This window comes from Dreissena polymorpha, chromosome 2 (genome assembly GCF_020536995.1).
Source record: "Dreissena polymorpha isolate Duluth1 chromosome 2, UMN_Dpol_1.0, whole genome shotgun sequence".
Taxonomy (NCBI): Eukaryota; Metazoa; Mollusca; class Bivalvia; order Myida; family Dreissenidae; genus Dreissena; species Dreissena polymorpha.
In genome coordinates, this window is record NC_068356.1 from 43,115,517 (window position 1) to 43,129,424 (window position 13,908).

At 31.9% G+C, this 13,908-nt stretch overlaps 1 long non-coding RNA gene across 1 annotated transcript; it reads left to right on the forward strand.

Annotated features, from left to right (window-relative positions):
• The first annotated feature begins 12,999 nt into the window (after positions 1-12,999).
• Positions 13,000-13,689, forward strand: LOC127866814 (uncharacterized). The gene is made up of 3 exons (XR_008043116.1): positions 13,000-13,063; positions 13,293-13,355; positions 13,614-13,689. It is a non-coding gene; the product is annotated as an uncharacterized LOC127866814 (long non-coding RNA).
• The last annotated feature ends 219 nt before the right edge of the window (positions 13,690-13,908 follow it).

Here is a 13,908-nt window from a genome sequence, read left to right on the forward strand (position 1 = left end):
TTGCCCCATTGATGACGTCATTTAACTTATGCAGTGCGGGCTGTTGCGATTTTTTTTAAATAAACGTTTTTGTGATTTATGACTTTAAACTAGAATAAAATATGTACGTTCTTGGTATCGAATTGTTTGTTTTGTTGAACCTGATTCATTTTGATAGAAATTGTTGACTTTATTGAAAATCCCACGAAACTCCAAACATTGACTGATATAAGAACTTCCTGTTGACCATGATATAAAAAAATATATCAGGCAACGTTATATCAGGCATATATCAATGCGGTGGTATGATAAAATACAATATTGGATACCATGTGTTTTTTGCGTTCAATCCACGGTTTTATTTGTCTTGTTTGATGACGAGGATACTTTTAAGCATTATTGTGCAACAATTCTTTCTTTGAATATACAAAAGTAACCATAAATAGGATTTTTTTAATTTGTGTTGCATTTTTTTCTCGATTGAATGTTATCAATCGCATTGAATCATGACGGGGATTGACAGACATTTTACTTCCATTAATTATTATCAGAAACTATCTTTGATTGTTGGTGTTAGTTTCGACTCGCAAGTATAAATGGTGTTACCATTATTAAGAACAATCATGTGGGCAAACCGCAGTGTCTCATACATAGTTACCGCATAAGATATGATGATGATGCTGCTGATGATTATGCTGCTGCTGCTGATGATTCTGCTGATATTGATGATATGTTGCTGATGATGATGATGGCAACGGCGACAACAACGACGCCGACAACGACGATGGTGATGATAATTATGATGAAGATGATTATGATGATGATGATTATGGCAGTGGTGATGACTCTGCTGCTGCTGTTGCTGCTTCTGATGATGATGATGATGATGATGATGATGATGATGATGATGATGATGATGATGATGATGATGATGATGGTGGTGGTGGTGGTGGTGGTGGTGGCGGTGATGATGATGATGATGATGATGATGATGATGATGATGATGATGATGATGATGATGATGATGATGATGATGATGATGATGATGATGATGATGATGATGATGATGATGATGACGATGACGATGACGACGACGACGACGACGATGACGATGATGATGATGATGATGATGATGATGATGATGATGAGGATCATGATGAGGATCATGATGAGGATCATGATGAGGATCATGATCATGATGACCATGATGATCATGATGATGATCATGATCATGATGATGATCATGATCATGATGATGATGGAAATTGAATGGCGAAAACGAAGATGATGTTTAAAAAACAACAGTTTTTCTCACAAACTTATGTGTTGTTATATCTTATTAAATACAGGTTTATGATTGATGCTCTTTCCATCGTCATAATATACAGTACACTTGAATTTCAATTATTCAAACATAGTAAAAGGTGATAAGATAATAATTTGTAACTCTTACCAAACGCTTACCTATCACACTGATGTTGTATTCGTTGCTGTGCAGTGTCATTCCATCAGCTACAGATGAACAGCGTATTCCTTGACCGTCATGGGCGAGCGTGATTGAGTTGATTGCGCAGGTGTAAGAAGTTGCAGAATCGCAATTACATTCTAAATACGTATGTTTGGTTTGTCTACATGTTCCGTTGACAAACTCTTGAAGAACATCAATTGTTTTGTTAAGTGACCCTTTAAATGTCGAATGCCAATTGACTACAGAGACAGGTGAAGGTGTAGAGCATGTCAATGTTAGTCTGCTACCGATGAAAACCTCATTCAGATCTGCGGTGAGCTTAAGATGCTGCGTACTCGAGACTGTCGAAGTAATATAAAAACAACAACAACGAAAATTGACACAAAGCCTCGTCTATTTAGTATGCAATCCTCTTGCACGCATGGCGGTTTCCAACTTGTGTTACTTGTCAACAATCAAAACGAATTGAATTCGATTAAACATAATCTGACAATAATCAGTTTGTGAACTCAAACGATTTAAATGTTCACACCATTGCTTTTTTCCATGTTCTGATATAAATTAGTTTTATCACAATTCCATAAAACAGAATATGCATACATTAAATCATATTGCAGCGCCATAATTTGCATTAACATTAAAATCATAAAACTGTGTTACAATAAATAGCGACACATGTAACATTTGACTTAATAATTAGTATACACAAATAAAGTATACCTGGTGTTAAATGAAGCGCAGTAACAATCATCAAAAGAAAGCGCTGTGACTCCATAATAGTTAACTGCAGGCGCTTTAAAAGTCGCATTTAACTGACTTGCAGTCTAAACAAACCAAACTTATACCAGGACATAACTTCATTACCAACTTCTTTCCGGTTTAAAAGTTGGATGAACATGTTAGTTCAATTCGATTATTCAGACTTAAGATATGATCGTAATATGTAGATGTAATAAATATCGCAATGATATTCTAACTAAACGGCATTTCTAAAAAGAAATATGCAATACGGCGCGTGTTAAATAAACATATAATATTCGGAATGCATGCATAAGATATAATATCTGTTAACAATTTTAAATAATGAAATGTATTGTAATTAATATATGTTATATATATGCGAAAATATTATATGGAACTTTGTTAAAACTATATACCATAACGAGCTATATATAGTTGTGCTTGCATAAAAATCGTGTTATCCTGGGGACCGTTTCTTTAAACTACGTACGTTCAAAAATCATGCGTAAGTGCCAAACGTTCAGTTAGTAGCGTTTCTATACACTTCGTAAAGTTACGTTTACCGTATTTTTGCACGTAAAGTTACGTGTGCTCAAAGGCTCAGTAATTTAGCGTAAATATGGCGGCGCATGCACCGATATTTCGGAGAACCGGACGTAGATTACGAAATCTACGAGCGCAACATCATTTTAGTTAATTTAAACCTTTATCTATATATAGATCTTGGTAGGGCAATGGAAGATACTGTAACGGAAATCCTGCGTTGATTGTGCAGGATCTATTGCGTACGGTTGTGGATTGGAGTTTTGCTAAAAGAGGAAATTTTACATGTTCGAATCGATTGTTGTTATGATTTGTTCAATTTTCCTTTTGACAATTCATTCAACTTCCGTTTTGAACAAGGCTTTATCCATCACAAGACGCAAAGTTGAACTCAACGAATGTGACGTTTGCTGAGTGATAGAATTGATTCATTGTAAACATGGGTAAAAGTATACTTTTTCTGTAAGAATTATGTATTAGAATTGTATAATTTACGTTTTTGTAAATAGTTGCATTTATATTATACTGCTGTGTCAATGAATGACAATTAAACAGTAGTCTGTGCTAATATTTAATTCAATTAATTTTAGCACAGATTACTGTATAATTGTCATTCATTGACGCAGCAAAATAATATAAATGCAACTATTTACAAAAACGTAGATTTCTGTATACACTTTTAATTGATATGTCAACAGCGCTTCTTATAAATGTGTATACGGTTGTCACATTATTGTTGAATTTGGCACATTTACAGTTTAAGCAGAAGTTCTGCATCAAGATCCATTTATTTGGAAATAATATCATGCATATATCATTTTGTCAAAATTGCGTAAAATAAAATATACTGTAGAGACTGTGAGATACAACCTGTCGACATGTTAGCTCAGTTGAGTTAGATTGGTCTTTGTCAGCTCTGGTAGTACTTGAAAGTTCCCTGGGTACTCTTATGTATGCTACAATATACCCTGGGTACAGAAAATATACTTAAACATACCCAGGAATACTTAGGCTAAATCTGCTGTTGTTGGCTTTATTTTCAAATTAATAATGTTTCTGTTAATATTCTGTGAAATGGCCTCCGCTATGATATTATCGAAACTCGTACTCAAAAAAGCATATTGAGTTAGGTTTTGTTCAAAGATGATTTTGTTTCGTATTCGGAATTGCGTTTGAGGACATCAGATTTTAGGCAGAAATAAAACTCTGTACCCAGGGTACATTGAAGTGTACTTAAGAGTACCCCGGGTACTTTTAAGTAGTACGGGGCCAACAATGACCAATCAAGCTTCAGTTGTTTAAGCGCTGCAATTATTGACTGGAAGTAAAGGTCAAGGCTCACACACTTGGCTAACTTCTCGCAATGGTTATATGGAACAACTAAAACTTAAGTTATCTGAATATTAATAATGGCTAATTTTAAAGTAGGTTTGAAAAGTTTTCACTGTTGAAGTAAATTTACTGAAAACATGTATTGAAATGTACCAAATATGTCATTTTATACAAAAACTGTCAAAACACTATGACTTTTAAACCAATGAGATTTGTTTTTGGTAATTTATAGTTGTAAGATGCTCAAAGTTGTATTTTTAGCGAGGCTGTTTTCGGAGAGAGGAACCCGAGCTTTTGTCATAGCCAGCTAGTTGTCCAACGTCCGCCCGTCCGCTGTAGATAATGTGCTAAAACCTTAACATTTGGCTCTAAAATCAAAGTGCTTCCACCTTCAACTTTGAAACTTCATATGTAGATGCACTTTGATGAGTTTTTAACGCCACGCCCATTTTGGGTCACTAGGTTATAGGTCAATGTCACTGTGACCTCTACAAAAATATACAATTCTGACAAGCTTTCACAATCCAGCGTGACACCAGATATGCGGTGCTCTTGTTAATTATCAGATATCATAGGTCATCAATCATATCAATATCATATTGATGGCAAAACTTTGTTGCTGTATGCTTTACAATCATTTTTTCTGAGTTTTTAGGTTTTGTACAAAGAAATTTTAGAACACAAACCATGGGGACAATACAAAATCATTTAATTTTGTTTTATATATGGTATGATTAACATTAAAAATCTTTAATTTTATTATTATAAATGCAGTTGCCATGAAGAAGAAGTGTCAAATTTTAACTAAGGTCATTGTTCATCTTTACTGTCTGAAATATTTAATTACTATGGACACATTAAATGCAGTTTGATTGATATGTTCAAATAAAATTGTTATGTCATAAGAAGTTATTTAGAACCTTTTTTCTTTATAGGTGGTCACACAGATTGACAGAACTATTAACTATCAACAATCAATTTTTTTCCAATATCTTTGAATACATTTCTTTAAACTCTATACTGTGTTTTTGTACATACTGTAATGTCCATTTATACCATTTAAAGTTCTATAATAATGCTGTAAACATTGCAAAACCCACTTTATTTTATCTTATATTGTGAAAAGCAATGCAGCGAATTTTCTCATTTTTTTACATTCAGTTATTTTATACCATTTTTGTTGGGAAATGTTAGAATAAGGTATACTGTCTTTATTATTATAAGTAAATGTATTTTTTTTATGTTTTAAATCAATTAACTTGTACAAATAAATAATACACATAAAATAGACAATGTTTGTGTTGTGTAGAGCATTTACTACCATTGCAATCAAATAATTTAAATAATACCATTTTTGTTTCTTCACTTTTAACACCATAGTTATGCAAAATATTCACATTAAGTTATTTGTCAAAAACATAACTTATAAGACAATATAAATTCAAAAGAAGTTGTTTGTTTTGCACAAAATAAAGCTTTTTGCGGACATGTATGGTATCAGTGTATGTGTTCAAAAATCAATTGAATTTTTTTTTTAAGATTTGAACTGAAAAAAACAACAGATTTAACATATTCTCATAATTATGTATCTTTCCCAAACACATGAAAAAACATTTGAATAGCACAATTTTTTACTGATTTTTTTTAATGTAATAGAAATTAAATATCAAGTATATGGACACATATGTTTTAATAGCATAATTATTAGGAACTTGCAAGAATAAATTGTGTCATCCTGACATTATTCAACCAGTAAAATTTAACTTCATAAAAATAGGAACATTTAAAAAGTGCATGCTTTCTCCCTGTGTTTTGTTCATATGTACATTAAGCCAGATGTGTAAAACTTTTCCATGAATTTAAATTGATGCATTAGTTTCCATTGGTGAATGGGATTATGTTTAAGTATATTATGAGTGACTGAACTTTTTCACAAATATTTCACTCATTGTGTTGGTAAAGCATGTAAAGTGATTCAGGTGTACACAAAAGCCCGCTTGTCATACCAATTACTCCATACCAATGACCCAGGATTTCTCAAATTTTGTATTTAGAACTAATTACAAATGGTACATACCCTGACATATATTTTACCAATCCATGCATTTTGTTTAAATATTGAACAAAAAATATAATATAATTATATATGTGAAGAAGCATACTTTATGATAATTGCAAATGCCTATTGTCTCAAATTAATAGAAGCATTCATGGACAATGTTAATTTATCACAGAAAAAAGATTCTCATTTTAAATGAATTTATGAGTAAATATCTGTTGTTGTTTTTTTTTATATTTTGCACACAAGTATAAATATAAACATGGTAAAAACATGATGATGATTGTTATAAAATTATCTAGAAGTGCGACAAGTGAATACAAGCTACAGAGTTTGTTAATTCTTCTAAAACCATACTGTACTAGTGTACATTATCATTGATCAGTAAATTAAATTTTAAAAAATACTACCTTCTTTACAGAGGCCATTGCTGATGTTCTTCTCACTATAGGACATTCCATTCGTAATTCAGTGACGCACTAAACATAATCAAAGATACCCTTCCACTTGAATTCCTGTCAGGAAACTCCTTGATTATGTTTATGTAAATTCAGATGTGTAAGCTACAATACACATGCTGTCTTTTCAGTATTATCCATCCATTTTTCCCAGTTTGCTCCAGCAATTCCAGTTTGAAATATATCTGACTAACCTTCGTAAAAGATTTGCTTCAGTAAGAATCATCTCTTCTGTTTTAACAAAGGGCATATCCAGCACAAAAAAGAATGGCCGCACTTAATTGACATGAAGCCTTATCAGTGATCGCTACGCCCACTTAATCACGTGTCTCAGCGGGAGGAAAACCTAGACAAGCTAACACCAAAATGGCTTCTTTGCCTATAGACTGCATATAGATTTACGCGATATTCCGGATGATTTTATGGACTTGTTTAACACCATATTACACTTGAAAAGGGGTTGATGCCATTTAGTTATTCTGCAAATGCAAAAAATATACGATTAAAGAGAACATCAGCTATTTATAACGGGTAAATCGGTACATTAAACACGCTCTCAAACGCTTGCGCGCTTACCGAAATCGAACCCGTTATTACGTGTAATGGTGGTATTTGCAATAAATTAACACTTCACCGGTATTTACCCGTGTTATTAACAAAATTATTACCATAACATTCCCCCTACCCGTGTATTTGACACGAAATAGCGCTTTATAACTGGGAATTTGGCGAAGTTTTACGCGCTTTCTGACGCCGGGAGGGTACCTCAATCCCACATGTTATTGCGTATAAAAGTGATATTAATCATATTAAACATTGCTTATGGGACATTTATCAATCACTTTAATTTAAAGCGCAAAAATAACACAGTAAGTTTGGACATTGTCTGATATAAAATTAGCGTTGTACGAAATGGAATACGGTCAGGCTTTTATACATTAAAAAGGCTACCAATATCAGACGCAGGTACCGACTTCCCCGAAGTTACCGCATTTATTGGTTAACTAATATCAGTAATAATAACTCTTTTACAATAGCATTTATCGATACGTCTTTATTAAAATAATAACAAAATGGTTTTCACTTGTTTCTGACACACACAGAAACGCGATTTTTAACGGGGATTTCGTAAAGTTACACGAATTGGGTACCAAAATTCTCAATTATTTTACATGCACATGTGACATAATACATACTTAATAATGCTTAGATATTACTTATATGACATTTCAAGTTTGTGAAATAAATTAATGTTCTATAAAGGGGATCTCGGTAATTCTTGCAGCTTCCACTCGCTCTTGTCAAGACCGCATTGCCGCGTTGGAAATGGTATAAATTTATTCATCTAACTTACCTTTCTGGATACCAAATGTCAGAGTTGCATTAACCCTTTTTACACCGTTTTTGCCATATTTCATTTCCGTTTTTTAATCCGAACAAAATAAACGAAACTCGTTTAAAAAATGAGATCTAGGCATTCGAGCCCCTAGTGTGGATTAAAAGCGTTTATTGGTGACACCACATGAGTGCAAATGTGTAGATACCGTTAATAAGATAATATATCACATGTCACCTTTAAATAACATATATGATGTCAATTAAGTGCATTACAATCAGAGTAATAAAACACAGCATGAATTAGGCTTTATGCTGGGTTTTATTTCTCTTAAAGTAATGCAGATGAACCTCGCTTCTGACCTAGTAACTGATAAAACTAATTTTTTTTTAAAGTGAAATATAATGTGATAATCAGATCGATAACATAAACTATTAAAATCTGCGAGTATATCCGATAAAAATATATTATAATTGTCTTTAACAGTGTTGACGTTCAGTTGTTCGTGGTGACGACGGCATGTATTTATACATCTCTTACACTTCTCAAGATCTCTTTTCGACTTTGGAAACGATATAAGTTAAATGTCACCAACTAATCTTTCAGGATATCGATTGTCCGAGTTACATAATCACAATTGACACCGTTTAACCATTTTTAATCGTTTTTTAAAGAGGAAAACAAAAGAAACTCGTTGGAATAAAAGTGAACCTAAACATGTAGCTTGTCTAGAAAATGGCGGACAGGTCGTTGCTAACGAGTGCGTCCGATTAATCGATCGCTTATTGGTGGATCAATTCTAGTGGGCGGAACGATCATAGATAAGGCGTCATGTCAATTTAAAAAAAAAATCAAGAGATTGAACTTTTTTTACAGCTGACCCCTTTTTTCATCGCAATTTCGCAAACAAGGGAAAGAACTTTGCTCTTTATAAGGTACATCTTAAGGATAAATGTATAAATATTGAGTCTACCGAAAGTTTGTTAGAGAAAGCACATTAAATCTACTTTATGAATTTCTTCAAATGTTCTCTATAAGGTCCGCGCAATCACCAGACTTCTGTTTAGAGATTATTCAAACATAGCAACTTATTCAGAAAAGCGTTCGTAACTTTATACGTACGTACATTTTCGTCCGTAAAGTTACGCATTGTACCAGAAACGGCCCCCGCTGGTCGGTAACGTGTTTACTGCCATTGTCAGGTTATCATTATCGTACAATTGTCATCTCACAATCGCATTATTATATCGCTTCATTGCGTCATCGTCATATTTGCAATAATATCGTTTTATTATCATCTTTCTATAGTAATTGTGTTATCGACATCTCACCATCGTACCATCGTGTTATCAATATTGTATATTTATGGCATCACTTTCGTATCATCCTGTCATCTTTATCATAATATTGTCGTCGTGCAATCATACTCATTAAGATTTGTATAGTACACACGTGATAGTGTAGATGTACTTTCCGTCCTTTCCCTACCCATTCAGCACAGAAACTCTTGTCCCTCTCAACTTCGCTTAATCTTCCTAAAACACTCTCTCAGTTTTATGGAGCAGTCTCCAATATAAATAACTTCAACTTTTACACTAGGTAAATAAAAAGATCTGTTTAATTCGCGTGATATTTGTTTAATATTTTGTTTCAGTTTTATTCGTTGTGTATTAACACTGTCACATGTTCTGTACATGATTCATACATTATTGCAAATGGCGACTTTATCCTTCTTTGATGGAAAAGTATTTCAATGAATTTAATACATTTGAATCGATGTATATAATGTTTATTCTCTTCATTTATCAGCAATCGTACGCTTTACTTCAGAACTATTTCGCGTTGATGCGCAAGAAGATCGACATTTTTTGATATATTTAAACGCGAGTAAAAATAGGTTAAAAACTTCAAGTTCAACCCCCGTTTTTTACATTATATTTTAATATATTCGTATACTTTTTATCAGGTGTGTAGGATAAAAAGTCTACTTTCATTGTTCACTTGAATGTATCTTTCTCGTCGCAGAAAAACTAACACGGCTCGGCAAGCCTCGCAGGATAAACCTTTCTTCAATTCGTCGGATAAACTCAAGAACACAATAACACTAGTATTGTATTCCTTATATTTATATTCAAGTGAATAGCTAGAATAATTGAAAACTGAACATTTTTGCATTGTTTTGCTTGTGACAACAGCCAAATTTAAAACAAGGTGATGCAACATAAATAATACTGTATTGAAGTATTATTTATTATTTTGTTTGTTTTGGTTTCTTTGTCAATGCCCTAAATTGACCATGTAGTTCTTAAAATTGTTGCAAGGCGGGAATATAATTTGCAGAATGCAATAGTAATACAATTACTTAAGAACTATCTGTGTACATTTTATTTCTGAATTTACTCAGCAAACTGGATTATGCTATTTAGTGCTTTGTTTTGCTTATCATACAATAATAAAGTGAGTGAGCTGTTTTTATATTGACCATTTTCTATGCAATATCTTTAATTTAAGGCTCTACCATGCTTTAGAGGTCGCTCAAACATTTTTGTTATCTCGATTGTTTTGAAATATTGTTCTTGGAATCCTTGTAAAATCACTGTACTTGCCCGAAGAATCTGTTAATACATTACTGAATGCATACAGGGCGTCTTAGAATATAAAGTTAAGTTTGAACATTTATTGGTAGCAGAAAATCTTCTGTATATTTTGTTTGCTCGCTTAACAAATTGTAACAGCGTTGTATAACAGAAACTTGTGCCTTTGATCTCAACTGTTTATACCATTCTTATGAAACAAAGATACACTCAACTATCACTAGTGCAGAAGGTAGATACCGTGACCCTGTCAAATAACCAGTGACATCAAACAGTTTAAATCAAAAATATTCTATTAGGTTCATATGATCTATGAAAACCTGAAGAAAATAATAGTAATAATATCACATAAAACATATAAGAGAAACCTATATTTTTCATGTATTCCTGTATCCTGTAGAAGAGCAAAGCTTGTTGAATCTTTCAAACTTGTAAACCAAAAAGAGTGTTTATTCTGGTTGAGCATTACATCACAAAATTGTAGACAATAACTTGTCATGACACAATGTTCTTAACAAAGAAACAGTACTGCATTTAATTGAAGTGCAACATTTGTGAAGTCACTACAAGGATTTGTTTAATTTCCTTGCTTTTACATCAAAATATCTTTGCATAACAATGTGAGCATACAAGCAATCACAGCCGACATATGAGTTTATAATAATATTATATAATATAACTACATACAACTATTAAAATTACAAAAATAAGCGCAGACGTGAGGAAGTTAGATTCAATAGTTATCATATTCCAAAGATTAAACAACACAAAAACTGAATACATATCAAATAAAAACTTTTATTTTATTTTACCATACCATTCTTGTTTAAAATTGTCAACATCTCTGCATTTGAACACACTAGTAAAACTATCTACTTTTACAATGTTTGGATTTTAAATATATGATTATTTAAAATATTTTTATCTTCGAAACCCATGTTGTATCACCTTTATAACAATCGTTTAAAGATTGCTTGTAAACGTTTTGTATTGCGATATTTAATTGATTGCAACTTTAAACCAATATTTAAGAATGTTTACAAACCTCTTTACGAACAAGTGGATTACTAACTAATTCCCATAAACAACAACATTACATACTTTTTTTCTTTATCCGTAGCAATCGTTTGCAAAAGTTAAATCGCTTGCGTTCAATATTATCTAAGTTAGTGAAACACTAAAACTCTGAAGCATAATAATATAACTATTACAGATCCCACAAAAGAGTCAAACTACTGAAAAATATGTCAAAGTCATTGCGTTTTAACAAAAATGTATTCATGACCTCAAGGGTTTTACCAATAAATGTTTATTTTTATTAAACAAAAACATCCAGTTAAATTACGCACTGCGCCTAAAGTTATCAACCACTTCATTAAAATCATCATTCGTCGCCCATTTTCCGTTGTGTTTTTTCTCTATCCACCTCTTTTCCGAAATAACATTATGCTCGTTTTTATTGTATTTAGCAACAAAGAATACCAATAATAATTTAAGTTATTTAAATTTGATTGCATTTTGACGACTTCCTCAAATAGCCATGTCATCAGAGTATCAAAGTGAAATCTGCACAATATAATATATATTCAAACCAGAGTTAATGTTACCATGTTGGTAAATTTCATGGTCTTGAACAAAAAAGGAATACAAATCAGCCACATTACCTCACCTTGCCTAAGTCCAACCTTATAACTAAATAATCGTAATAATATGAACATGATTCGACACGAGACTTAACATTCGCATACATATCCTTTAATATTCTTGGCAATTTTCCATGTGTACCAAATGTTATATATTTCATTTATAGTTCATTGCGGTATGTGCTATCAAAATTGTTTAACCTATCGACGTTTATACGATATAAACGTTTATTTTTATTAAAATTATTGTTTACAATCGATGATAATGTATAAGTTTTCCAAAATCCGTACTTCTTATCGGACTGACTAACTGACTCACTCACTGACCGCGCGTTTGTAATATGAAGTCCCTACACTGATCCGACATTTTTCTAACCGTTCAAACGTGCGGTTGCATTTTACTTAAGATACTTATTTGTTTAAAAAGATCATGATACCTTTAGAAAATAATTACGAAATTTGATCTTTCTAAGCGTGGTTCGTTCCTTTTTGAATAACAACCTGACACAAAATCAAAACGTTCACTTTATGCAGTACCAACAACGGCATGTTGTTATGGTATGAGTATAGTTACGTTTATAAATTGTTAGTTGATATAATGTATTTATTTATTGAGAAAAAAGGCAATATATTGATGATTCTAATGTACACACACTATATAAATAATATAACCGATAATGGTTACTGAGGCATTTGTTTTATCACATGTATTGATGGTATAAATCTGTACGGTACAAAATTATTGGGAATTTACATTATGTCATGTGTAACCTATTTTCTTGTGAGCAGTTTTAACACTATTGGGTATGGTTTTCTTATTGAATTGTTCACTTTTGGTGGGAATTGTGAAGGGAAAGGTTGACATTTTTTTATTACGTTTATCAGTTTTAATCAGGATTTCCACTGGCTGGTATGTTGTATTCGGTTGCTATGAAATGTATTCAATCCAGTGTAATTATTGCATTTGTATTTAAAGAATAATTTGACATATTTGTAATGTCAAATCTTGTATTTTCGCGATTGTTGAAATGGTTGCACAATGGATTCAATTCTTTCTTTTAATACTTTAGTATCTGGAATCGTTTTAATTCTTTACTATTCAATGCACCTAATAATGTTTGTGCATGCTTAATTTGCAGCAATCACGTGAGCTAGGAGGGTAGAATTTGGAAGTGAGAGGAACCATTCAATTCCACCAAATGGTAATGTAACTGTGTACTATGTGATATGTAATATTCTTGTCATGTGATTAACATGTTTGTTGTCATGTTATATACTGTATGTTTGTTGCTTTGTATGTTTGTTACTATTTTATTGCATAATAATGTTTAATGTTCAGGTGTTAATGGCCACTAGAACAAAACATTTATTTATAGTATAAATAAGTATGATATATATGAATAATAATATTACCAGTATTATAATGCATCGTACTTAATATGTCATTGTTTATTTTACAGAATGGGACGTTTCGTAGTTTAACTACATCCTGATCAACTATTTGTGACTCACGTAATATGTATTTCTATGAATACATTGAACCTAGAAAAACTGAACAGTATTGAGTTATATTGTCCTGTGTGAGTTAATAACCCCCCCCCCAAAAAAACAGAGTTATATATATATATATATATATATATATATATATATATATATATATATATATATATATATATATATATATATTTATTTATTTATTTATTTATTTATATATATATAGTATAATATCGTTTAATGAGAAAATTGAAATAACTT